At 44.0% G+C, this 13,458-nt stretch overlaps 1 protein-coding gene across 5 annotated transcripts in view; it reads right to left on the bottom strand.

Annotated features, from left to right (window-relative positions):
- LOC119657361 (otoferlin-like) overlaps positions 1-13,458 on the bottom strand; it is a 375,508-nt gene that overhangs the window by 284,616 nt on the left and 77,434 nt on the right. The window contains exon 1 of one of the 5 annotated variants that reach the window (XM_038064238.1): positions 5,202-5,217. The exons of the other annotated variants lie outside the window; for them this stretch is intronic. The gene's annotated coding sequence lies outside the window, so the exon portion shown is untranslated. Of the gene's footprint in view, positions 1-5,201; positions 5,218-13,458 lie in introns of those variants that run through there. 5 annotated transcript variants of the gene reach the window in all.

Below are 13,458 nucleotides of genomic sequence, written 5' to 3' on the forward strand. Positions count from 1 at the left end.
AGGGCTCGAGGGAGAAAACACTGGAGAGAAGTAGGCGCAGAGTAGGTCGCAGGATTATTGTGGGGAGTTGGCAGTGGAGTCGGCGAAACTGATAGAAGAAGGGAGAGACTGAGTGGGATTACGAGAATTGCGAGCGTGAGACCAAAAGGGTTTCAAGTTACCGCGGGCAAGGGCGGCTTTGACGCTCAATAAGCACCTTTTATGAGCTCTTCTGACCATTGATTTCACGGTAGCGCGAATAGCCTTAAAGTGAGCAAGGTCGGCGTCATTTTTAGAAGCCCGAAACTTATTCCGCAGTGTATGTTTCAGGCGAATGTTAATAAGAATTACCGAGATCGGACAGGATAATGTAAAAGGTCTTTAGAGCTTGATCAGACGATGAGTTGCTTAATATATGGGCCCAGTTGAAAGACGTTAAAGCTGAGTTCAAACCGTCAAAATTGGCTTTGCGGAAGTTGAACTTAGTGAATTTACGTTTGGCTTTGGGCTTTGAACGAGGGAGCTCCGCTTCAAATTCAAGCGAGGTGTGGTGAGCGTCAGTTTTAACATTCGGGTATGTGGTTGGAAAGGAAGAGATCGAAAGTGCGGCCCAAGGAGTTTTTGGTAGTATTGAAATTCAGGGCAGAGCAAACGTTCATTAAAGGAAGAAAGTGGAAGGGTAGAATAGGAGAGGTTATTAGAAGGAACTGCAAGGCTGTAGGATGATTAGGCCAGTGGAGCATGGGGAGGTTAAAATCTGCGCAAAGGAAGAAAGGGAGGGAAGGGAATCTGACAGTAAGGAGTTCAGACAATATGTCAAACAATTCTTCATACAGGTGAGAAGGGCAAGCACAGGGGACATATACACAAGATACAATGAACGGGAGGAAGTTGGGCAGGGAGGCATAACGACCAACACAATCAAAAGGAAAGCCAGAGAAGGAGAAGACAAGTTCGGCGGGGTGTGTATATTTTATTGCAGTTAGGACCCTACCGCCGGTTGACTTACGAGATACACCCCGGTCCCTTTCACAGCGGAAAGTAGAGTACCCTTTGGGGAGCTCGGAGTTTAATATGGTATAGTCCAGCCAGGTTTCAGAGATACAGCTTGGTTCTTAAACCCCTAACGTTCTGATAAAACAGACGAACAGTAAACATGGATCTAGTTATATAGCTCGGCGAGGCAGGCGGGTTGCCTTGAAATTTGCCCGCGAATGGGAGCGCTTGTATGGCTTGATGAACACACCTTCAGGCCAAAAAGAATTGTTGCCGAGTACGTCAACTTCGCGTGGATAAGTCACCTTGAAACAGGAACAGGAACGATGTCAAAAAGTGGGGCGGCTGTGTTCCGATTCGTAACTTGCAGAAGAGGCTACCGATATTGTCCCGTAGTAGTCGCGATGGAGCGAAACGGAATCGCAGGCTCGGTGGACCGTAACTCGTGGCATAGAGGCCGCTGGATCAGGGGTGTAGAACCAGTGAAAGCAACCCTGATGTTGGAAGGCATTGCAGACGATATCAACTCAATCTATGTATGTGAGGAACTGGAAGGCGAAAGGGAGACTTCAAGGCTGTGCAGAGTCCTCAAAAGGGATGAGTCGGCCAAGTTGGATTCTCTTAGAAAACCCGACGGTACTTTCACGAACTCCAGACTGGACTCAGTACAGACCCTCCTGGAAGTACACCACCCGGGGGAACGGGTGAGAGAAGTGGTAGGGGGAGAGTTGACGGTTCTTGCAACCCCTTCAACACGCAAGTGTTGCAAGAGGAACTGGAACACTGCGAAAGCGGTTGTTACCCTTGAAAAGGTGAGAGCTGCGATACTGTCCTTTGAACATTTCAAAGCACCTGGCATGGATGGCATCTATCCGGCAATGCTAAAGGAGGGTATGGAGCATTTAGAGCGACCTCTAACAAATATTTTTCGAGGATGTCTTGCTCTGGGCTACGTGCCTTCTTCTTGGCAACAGGTTAAAGTAGTTTTCATACCGAAACCTGGGAAAGATGACTATTCTAATCCAAAGAACTTCAGACAGATCAGCTTGACTTCATTCTTGCTGAAAGGTTTGGAGAGACTGGTGGAGCGTCACATTCGTGGAAAGGCACTTAGGTCACACCCACTTAGTGAAAACCAACATGCTTACCAACGTGGAAAGTCCTGTGAGTCTGCTCTTCATTCTTTGGTCACAAAGATAGAGGATGCAACTTTGAATGGTGAGTACGCGATGGGGGTGTTTGTGGACATTGAAGGGGCTTTTGACTGTGCGCCTTTTCAAAAACTTTGTGATGCCGCCAGAGCGCATGGTGTTGATGATGCTTTAATTAAGTGGATCCATGCTATGCTAACGCAAAGATTGCTGTGCGCTGAGGTAGGGGTCGATCGCTACCTGACTACGGAGGCAACGAAGGGCTGCCCCCAAGGAGGTGTGCTTTCGCCGCTTCTGTGGAGTATGCTGATCGACTCACTGCTATGTGAACTGCAAAATTTGCCAATACACGCTCAAGCTTATGCTGATGACGTGGCTGTACTTGCTGTTGATCGGGATCTTGGAACGGTGTGTAGGAATATACAGCGTGCCGTTGATTTGATAGACAGCTGGTGCCTTAGACATGGTTTGTCAGTTAATCCAAATAAAACCACAATGGTTTTATTCACAAAAAGGAGAAAACTGGATGGACTTTGCCTCCCTGAGATGAGGAGTACTACCCTTCAACTCTCCGAAGAAGTGAAATACCTGGGGGTTACTCTAGATAAAAAACTTCTTTGGAACAAACATGTAGAGGTAAAGATGAAACGAGCTCTCACAGCTTATGGGCTGTGCAGACGGACCTTTGCCTCGACATGGGGACTCAGACCTCATGTGGTAATGTGGATATACGTTGCCATCATTAGGCCGATGTTCGTATATGCATCCGTAGTGTGGTGGGTTAAAGTGAGACAAAAAGGTTTTCACCGTAAACTAGCTGCACTGCAAAGAACTGTTTGTCTGGGTATCACTGGTGCCATGAGCACGACATCCGGCGCAGCTCTGAATGCACTACTCAATTTGCAGCCCCTGGATATATTTATTCAAAGCAGTGCAATGAGAGCAGCTCATAGGCTAATTCGATTAGATCTATGGGAAAACAACGGATGTGGGGGGCACAGAGCATTGGAAGAGTTACTGGGAGGACTGAATCCAGTTCTTACAATGCCTTCCGATTCTCGTGTCCCCATACATCTGTTTGGTAGAAGATATGTAGTTACCCTGAAGCGTAGAGAGGACTGGGAAGACCCAGAGGAATGCGTGGAGGGATATACGGAAGTCTTCTACACGGATGGCTCAAAAACAGAAGAGGGTTCTGGAGCCGGAGTCTACCTCTCGAATAAAAACGAGAAGTGGGCTTTTCCTTTGGGACAATATGCAACGGTTTTTCAAGCCGAAGTTTATGCGATCCTAAGGGTGGCAAACTGGGTGATTGACGAGCGGTTGAAGGGCAGGCGCATCGCAACCTGCAGTGACAGTCAAGCTGCACTGAGGGCGTTGAGCAGTCCTTTGATCACCTCGAAAATCGTTCAGGAATGCAGAAACCGTTTGAATTCTATGTCTAGATTCAATACGGTACTACTCTGGGTACCTGGTCACTGTGGCATAGAAGGAAATGAAATCTCGGACGCTTTAGCGAAAGAGGGGTCAATCTCCCCTATGCCGGGACCGGAGCCAGCAATTGGGGTATCAGTAGCATTGGCTAAATCTGTTTTCAAAAACTGGGAACAAGTTTCCCATAATGACAGGTGGCAGAGCCTTAATGCTGCTCGACACACCAAACTTTTCCTGCTAGAACCCAACATACGTACCGCAAAGTTTATCCTGTCGAAAAGCAGGAGGACTTGCAGGTGTATTGTGGGCATTCTGACAGGCCATAATTCACTAGCTGGGCATATGTTCAGAATAGGAATTACCGAAGATGATACGTGTCCCTCCTGTAATGAGGAAGCGGAATCCACGGAGCATTTCCTATGTGAATGCCCCGCCTATGGACGCATCAGGCATCAAATCTTTGGTGCCGATGTTCTCCAATTACGACGGGTAGCATCACATCCACTAACGGAAATCCTACGATACGTTAACGAATCCGGAATATTCCGTTAGACGGGGGACGCGAGTACAATGGGCCAACACGGCCTGAGTGCTCAGAAGCTGTAGCTTCTCCCCACCACACACACACACACACACACACATGTATGGGCCCATGCCTGATAAGAGGAGGTGAAAGCAGTCACCCAGTTTTCTCGGCGACCTGAAAATGAAATTGATATTCCTCACCAGGCTCGTATAATTTTCACCCCGGGACCCGATTGCTCCCAACTTGTATCCCGGGCCCGCACTTCCTCTCTACGGCCCTGTAATGGGTCCTTAGTATGTCAGACTTTCCACTTTAATGTAACACTGGCATCATAATATTCGTGAATAATGTTGAAATTTCCATTAAACTCAGCGTAGAAAGTTGTTATTCACTGCAAGTTCACAGCTCCAAAATTTCCATTGAATTTCACACCAATAGAACAAACAGGTTTGAGTAAAGTACGCGTAATAAATAGGCAAACCTCGGCCATAATATTATACTTAACTTTTGTGCAAACGTAAGATACACAGAAATCAATTACCGGCGGTACCTGCATGGAAATCTGTGAGCGCATTTGCAATCTATGCAGGTCAATCTAGGTGCATTGTACGAATATTAATAGGCACAAAAACTATATTTAAGAGAATGTTTTAAATAAGGAATTGTTCATCCCACACTTCAAGCCTTTTTATTTTGCCCTACGGAGGCTGCTGGGGATGATTGACTTAGCTAAGCTTTAGTTGGTGTTTCACCAAATTACGCATATTACTCATTGGTGCTTCAAAAGGGGGTATTTTCTCGAGAATTTTCTTCGGAGCAGTTAACGATACAAGAATTGACAGCTCAAAGCATTACGGCAAAACAATTCGTAACCCTGATAGTAAACCGAATTGAATCGAACCGATTTTATTTTACAAAAAAACCTTAAAAAAGTTCTACCAGATTCGCCACTGCTATCCTAACGATTGCTTCTCTCATTCCACCACAAACTATTACTGTCGATAAATTCAAAAATAGGGATGGAGAGGGGAGGGAAGTTAAGGATACGGATGGGAAAGAGATTAGGGATGGAAGGTGTCTATTGGATGGCGGAAAGTACAAGGGAATAGACTTACCTTCCCTGTCGATATTTTCAGTCTTTTTAAGGAGGATTTGTGAGAATTGGTTCGAGCGGTGGAGGTTTATCTCGCTGATACCAATCTCCTGGCAAGAGCAACGAAGGTGTTAGGGTGCAATGAACACCTCTGAAGTAATTTCACCGGGTATCTAGCCAGAGAGGAATCGATGCCTGTTGTATCATCGACGTTTTCAATATGAAGAGAGGTGCTAGTTTAGAACATGAAACTGAAAATGATTAGATTTCGGATTAATTAATTACAGCAGGAAATCTTGACTTTTGATGGAGTGGAGTTAAAGCTTAAAATGGAGTATAATGATTCGAAGAGTAAGTTTGCAAGGCTTATTGGCTTATGCAAAAGGTTTTGGATATGTTTGAATTTATAATGATTTCAAGGTAAATAAGGAAAGGATTCTTAAGGAAAGGTTTCTGATGTCAGAAATCATTTTCGGTTTCATCTTCATTTTCCCTCTAAAGATGCTAGTTTAAACTTGGTGGAGCATCAGTAGAGGTTGCCTAAATACGAATTCAGATGTCTAAATACTATGTCGCTTGTGGTGGTGTAAACGATGAAATCATCGGCATATTGATGGATCTTGATTGGGTTGAGTGTGGAACTAATTTCGGGATATCCGCTGTAAAAAATTAGAAAACTTCTAGGTCGATTGGTATAAGGAGGGGGAAGTTGTTCTTGAGCTTTTTTGAGATTTCCACCTTCTAAAGTTAGTGAATGATGTTGTTTAGTTTATAGGCAAGTTCGTATGCCATGTAGAGTCAATAGTTTTCCTTTTGTCAAGTAGGCAGGCTATTGTAAGGGTCTTGATTGATTTCGAGTAGGAACTCGATTTTCCGAACTAATAGAGAATGCTAAACCGAATAACTCTTTGAGTTGGTGAACTGGTCCGCTAGAAGATGTGTGCGAAAGGATAGATATAGCTAGGGAAAAAAGGGGATTTCCGCACTTTTTTGATGGTATGATATCAAAATATACTTGGATTTTAACAATCAAGTAGGGAAGGAGCCCGTATTCAGGCGGTACGTCGGCTCCCATAGCTTTGCACAAAACTACCAATGATCAACGAACTGTGGATTTTTCAATTAGCAGTGTTACGCGTAATCGTTTCCAGAAGAACCTGATTTGGACAGAACAACATCCAAAAACAAGTGTGGACTTCGCCAGATGGAGCAACTTTCAACCAAACTGATCCTGTCTTAATTAAACGCCGTCATATAGCTCGGCTCACTACCTCGTCGATATGGTGCTCTGAGCTCAAATTACGTTACCTCGAATCACCGCTGACATTCGAAATGAACAATTAAGGCGTCCGTAACAAAGTCCTTCGTAACATCTATAGGAGGGAAGCGGGTGCCGTAATACGTAACTGCAGTTAACAGAAGCCCACGAAATCGATAGCTAATGGACAAATAATCTTCCTAATGGTTTTCGCAACCACCTGAACGTTATCACTGGTACGGCCACAAACATATTTGGATCCAGTCACAAACAGGCTTTGTATGAGCTGGATCGACGATGAATGTAAGCTAGCAACGGAATGGAACAATGCCGCATACCGCAAAATATATACAGGATGAAGGTATGTGCTCCTTGTTGCTCATCTTGTTGGAACCAAGAAGGAAAATATAATTTCCGACCATATGGTTGAGTATTTCCATGAACTGCTCAAAATCCAGAATATATATATAGCATTTTTAGCGGCATCAAATTGCTAAGTACCACTTATAAGACATTCTTCGCGATGCGTTTAGAACAGAACTGGTCCATGCCAAAGAAGTTGGATTTTGGAGGCCTAACAAAGTTCAAAAATCTGTGGAAAACAGGTTTCTCACTTCAGTGGAAAACCTGCCCTCGGTGTTTACTATGCTGTCAGCCCGAAAAGATAGTATAGCAACTCTCATAAAGAGATGAATTGGAAACCTAACTACGGCCGGCCTCTTCCAAAAAACAGGAGAGGATGGCTCGGCAGAAGGAAACTTCAGCCACAAAAGAGAAGGGACTACAGGCTCACCTGTCAGAACCTTACCCTCCGTCTCTACCAAGAAAAGCAGAAGAAAGGGAAGCTGATGATGTGGACAGAACTGGTCTAATTCCGATATGCGGAAATAGATCCATGCAACCCGGAGATCGTGAATCTGGGAGGGCTCCCAGCCAGCGACAATAGAAGACACTGTGAAAGTAGGTGAAGTTTCTTGAGAGTGAGGCGTTGCTACACCACCAAGTGAGGGGATATCCAGAGAAATCGAACGCAAAAAAGCCGAACTTTCGGTGAGGACAAGCTACACTGAATGTAACAAACTTTTCAGTTAGCGGCAGTTTCCATTTTTAGACTATACTTATGTCTACAAACATAAGAGCAATTCAGATTAGCCTGCAGCATGCTAAACCCTCTTTCTATTTACTAGCAAAGTTGCAGGACTGTCCCTATATATTTCTGGTTCAAGAGCCATGGGTTCGTTTTAACAAAATCCGCAATGTTACGACGGAGTATGTCTTTTCAAATATGAATATGGAAACCATATGTTCGGCAGGCATCAAAACCATTTGATGTTTGTTAAGTAATTTCCATTGGCCGCCTTTCCACGCGCCAATCCTATCAAGCCCGTATGTGTCATCAGCTGGTCTCCGTTTCACGTCAAATGAATGGAGGTAGGGGTGTACTATTAATTGCTCCAGTAATATCTAGGCAACCACAACTCTGAATCTATGTCAGCAGCTTACTCCTGTTAGCAAGATTTAGTCTGGGCCACCAGACCATGCACGCATACATCAAAATGTGTTTTATTATGGATGTATACATCCAATGAATCCGTGGTGGTGAGGGCTTCCAGGTCTTACCTATCGCAATCCTGCAACATGAGAGTAATCTACAGAATTTCTGATATTGTTCTTAGATATGGTGCTTCCATGTTTGAAGTCGAGATGTAGTTCTAAATATTTGACTGTTTTCACCAGCTGGGTTTCCGCCCCTGATAAGGTGAGTGTAATTTCCCTAGTGTTCACCGTGAGTCCGTTACGGATGCACCAACTGTGGATTATTTATAGAGTTGCCTTCAAGCAGTCCTCAAAATGCCCGATAATTATTACGGCAAGATCGCCACCAAATGCTTAAGCAAAGACCTAGGGTCCTCCCGGAATTAAAAGTCATAACAGAGGTAGTAGAATCCCTCCCTGTGGGCAGTCTCTAAGATATCCCACCTGAATAGACTTTTGCCCGATCAATTTGCGAATTTCCTCCACTCCAGCATGTGAATCCAACTGATTAACAACATGAAGTGCAGCCTCCGTGGATCTGTTCTTCTGGTAGGCATTTTGTTTATAGTGAATTGCCAGTATCACATCAGGCCAGTTAATAGGAATATAAGCGCGTACTAGACATGCAAGATTTTTATTTTGAATATATAGATGCAGGGCATCCATTCCCTCTAGTAGAGCAGGAATGATGGCATCCGGACCTGCGGACTTGTATCTATGAAACGAGTTAAATGCGCGTTTTATTCGCTCTAGTGATACTATAATACTTTGCATGCCAGATTCCCATCTCTCGGTTGAAGGCTGTATGCACTTGTCAGCCCCGAGATTAGATTTTGGATGCTGCCTGGGAATTGCACTTCAAGCAAACGGTTTGCTGTTTCCTCATCGCTTTCTGTGAACCTCCCTCTTTGTAAATGTAGATAGCTTCTGCATCTGCTTCAGACTTGAGATTGCCTCAAGAGAATTAGTCCTTTCACAAAGGCGTTTCCATGATGATCGTTTAGACGATCTTAAACTCTTTTTTCTGAGCCCCTTTGTACCGATTCCAGTCAGTACTTAATAAGACATCAGCGCTCGATTGAGGAGCACCGTTGCTCTTCTCTTCTGGTTTGTTAAATTGGAGTTCTGCCGGGGTATTTTACCCTTCTTTGGTGTCTTGAGGGGGCAGCTCTCTTCAAAGGCTTTGCTCGTACTAGTTGTGGTTATTTAGGTTATTTTCTCGTTTCTAATAATGGATTTGACCACAACTCGTGCACTCAGCTCTATTTTGAAATTCGCCCAATCTGTCTTGTGTGGATTCCGAAATGGAGTGTTTGGAGTTGGATTCATGCCCATTACATAGTCAATGAGGTTGTCATTCGAGAGCGTGATATCATTTGATACTTTCCGCTCTACAAGAGTTGCAATGGAAGAGTTGCCACTATGATGTCGATGATCTTTCGCCTGATCACGTTGAAATAATGGGGTTCGGTAACTCCTAATTGAGGATCTGCTGTTTGGTTTCCATTAGTGGTGGTCTCGATTCTCTTGCATTGATTTTGGGAACTTCCCGGATATCAACTTCGCCTGTGTCATGTGAAAAGTAGAGCACCAAAGAATTTCCTTATCTGCCTGTTGTCTTTTATGGTCATTTTGACCATTGTGATGTCGCTGTCGAATAGATCGTTAACTAAGATAGCGTTGACATACAGTAATTCAGCATGTCAGAAGTATAAGCACCTAACTTTCCCTTCAGCAACTCCTGGTCCTTGTATGAGGTATGCGAATGTTTCGCAGCTTTTGATCTGATCACTGGTAGATATAGTGGCCACTTTACAATGCTGCAAATTTATTTAAGAAATTTGGTACCTCATCTACGCTTCAGATGAAGATACCATGGACTGCACGTCCCGACACTCCCGTTTGTTCCTGAACCTTTTTAAAATTTAGTCCAATAATGTAGACATTAAAGAAAATTTCCGGTCTATCCGCTTTTTTTCCTGCTTGGCTGCCTAACAATGTCCAGGTGGACGTGTTGAGGTTACTTTAGGCACGTGGGTAGTAGCGCACGTTCCCAAACACTGTTGAGGGAAGAGAAGTACATTCTCGATGGTATTTTCATCGGTAATGTTTAGCCGTAACATTTTACAGTATATACCGAGGGTTAATCCCTTGCGAAAATGTCGTCTTTAGTTAGTTTCCTCCTGGCTGCGAATGAAGACTTGGCCGTTGCTAGCCGTGCCTTTTGGGCTGAACAGTTGAGATCTTCAGAAGACCGCTACCGCTTTGGTTTGCCCTTGATGGCTGGAGGATACTTTTCCCCCAACATTGGCACAACCCGGGGGTTGAAATTGAGGGTCGCACGGTATTTAAAATTCACAGTGCATGTCTTCATCTGAACGCCTGTGACCATTCATGCCTCGGCACGGCAATCACACTTTGGCTTGCGGTTTTGATTACCGCTTAGCTACAGGTTTCACCTCTGCTTCCCTAGAAGATCTTCCTTACTGAACTTCCTCGTCACGACAAAGTAGGTAATCGTCGAGGGAGCATCCAATGCATACGTATCACATTGTCCACATAAGATTTATGGTTGCGGCTAAGAAAAAAAAAATAGCACATTTTTTTTATAGTAGTCCACCCTGTTTCATTATATCCCACAACATTTACGAAATCTATGAAGATTGTAAATCACCTTAAATAGTAATCTATGGTGTTTGGGAATCGTACCAATGGAAATCCAATGGAAATAGCGTATTTATTTTAAACTCTTTCAAGGATTACTGTAGAGAAGAAAAGCTGGAAGAAATTAATTTTGTCATCATCTTTCTAGTATGAATCTACATAGTGACACTTGCCCCAGAAGGATGATATCACTGAATGCGGCTAGACGTAAATCTACTTGAAATTCCAATTAACGTTTCAAGCTCAAAAGAGACTGAACAATGGCTTCTACCTTTCAAGAGTGAACACCATGATTTGATGTGGGAAGACGCGAATTGAGAGTAACAGGTAAACAAAATATTCGACAAATTCAATCCAGAATCGAATTTGAAAAGAGTAAGTCCAAAATATTACTTACCTTAGAAGAGGTGCTACGAAATGGCCGATGTGTTGTGAAAAATTGGGAGAACCTTAAGAAACTTCGATATCAGAAGACCATTAATTCACAAGGTGCCGGAGAATCATGCGAATAATTGAAATTATCTTAGGACAAAAGTCCGGGTAGAATCGCCCAGTATATAGCGTTTATAAATTTCGGTCAAAGAAAAGTCCAAAATATGTTTAGCAAATCTGGTTAATGAAGCATATTTTAAGGGCTAGGAAATTTTGTGGGCCATCACAGATCAGATTTTCTCTCTGCGGCAGGCAATGGAAAAACTGTTGGAATATGGACAACAGTTGCACCATCTGTTCATCGACTTTAAAGCCGCCTATGATAGCATAGCCAGGGTAAAACTGTACACGGCCATGAGGGAATTCGGTATCCCGACGAAATTAATAAGACTGACTAGGCTGACCCTGACCAATGTGCGAGGCCAGATAAAAGCAGCAGGATCACTCTCAAGACCATTCGACATCAACAACGGTCTACGACAAAGGGATCATGCGTCCTCTTTAACCTGGCCCTCAAGAAAGTGATCCGTGATGCTGATGTAAATGCAAGAGGTACGATCCTCTTCAAGTCCACCCAACTACTGGCCTATGTTGACGATATCGACATCATAGGAGGAACCACCCGAGACGTACAAACTACCTTCATCCAAATCGAACAGGCGGCGCGAGATCTTGGGCTGCACATCAATGAAGGCAAGACAAAATATATGGTGACAACGTCAGCACCGAAGACGAATCAACCAACAATATCAAACCGCACTGGTCAAACACAAACACGAAGAAGAATAAGGATAGGAGAATACAACTTTGAGACCGTTGACAATTTCTCCTATCTAGGGTCGAAAATTACAACCGATAACAACTACGATGATGAAATCCGCGCGCGATTGTTGTCAGCCAACAAAGCCTATGTCAGCTTACAGAAACTGTTCCGCTCGAAACGTCTCACCATAGGGTCAAAGCTCTTACTGTACAAGACTATGATCTTGCCAGTCCTCATGTATTCCTCGGAAACTTGGGTTCTTAGCAAGAAAAATTGCGAACTCTTGGCCGCGTTCGAGAGAAGAATCCTCCGAAGAATTTTTGGCCCCCTACATGAGGATGGACGATTCCTTAGCCTACACAATGACGAAATCTATGAGCGATACCATGACCGTCAGGTTGTGGATAAAATCCGGCTCAATAGGTTACGGTGGGCGGGTCACTTAATCCGTATGGATAAAGATGATCCCACCCGGAAAGTCTATAAGGGCAATATCTATGGTAGAAAAAGAAGACGAGGCAGACCCTGCCTAAGATGGAGCGATGGCGTGGGCCAGGACGCCAGACAGCTTTTAGGGATATCGAATTGGTGGACCTCGGCGCAAAACCGGGATGTCTGGAGTTCCTTATTAAGGCAGGCCTAGACCGGATACCGGTTGTTGCGCCGTTGATGATGATGATGATCACCTTTGGTTTTTAGAAGATACGCTCTCTTGCCTAATGCTACTGTTACCCCATAAGTGTAACGGCTTCCTTATAGCAGGATAGGGATAAAGTCCCCCAAATCTATAACTGGGCGAGCGAGTGTCCTGGGAATTCTCTAGTTGAGAGAATAATCTGCATTGAGGCTCAACAACATTAGGTCCATTACACCCGTAACCTTGATGACGAATTCCCGCAATAACGGTCCTCCAATACTTTTATCACTTTGGAAGGACATTTTTCAGCAATCACTGCTTCCCACCTCCATCTTTGGGTCTAACTGAAGATTTGTTCATGATTTGGTGCTTCGACCTCGAATAACACCGCCTAGAATCCCCTCTGACTATCAGGTGAGAGTAAATACTGACACCATCCACAATAAAGCTCTCTGTAACAGTCAACACAGGACCTGGAGATGAAGTACTGACAAATGATCTTCACAATCACTTGAAGAACGTTATTATTGATATGCTCAGCAACATATTTGGTCCCAGTCATAAAAAAACGACGATGAATGTAAGCTAACAACGGAACCGCAGAATGCTGCATAGCGGGCAATGCTCCACTCTCAAGGAATCCGGACATACGTAGAGATCTATCGAGCGGAGAAGCACCTCCGCCGAAAGATAAAGGAAGCCTGGAAGAATCAACATTTTTGTGAACTCGAGGAGTACAGAGAACAACTACACAAGACGCGCAAGTTTTACCAACAAGTCAACAGGATAAGGTCATATACACCTCAATGCTCATTCTGTTAAGACAAAGAAGGAAATGTGATTTTCGATCGTATGGACATATTGAAGTGATGGGTGGAGTATTTTGATGAACTGTTAAACAACCAAAATATCGACGAGTTAAAGATCCCACAAACTGAAGGCTTAAAAATCATAAGTCGTCAGGAACCGATGGAATTATAGACAAACTG

This window comes from Hermetia illucens, chromosome 5, assembly GCF_905115235.1.
Source record: "Hermetia illucens chromosome 5, iHerIll2.2.curated.20191125, whole genome shotgun sequence".
Lineage (NCBI taxonomy): Eukaryota > Metazoa > Arthropoda > Insecta > Diptera > Stratiomyidae > Hermetia > Hermetia illucens.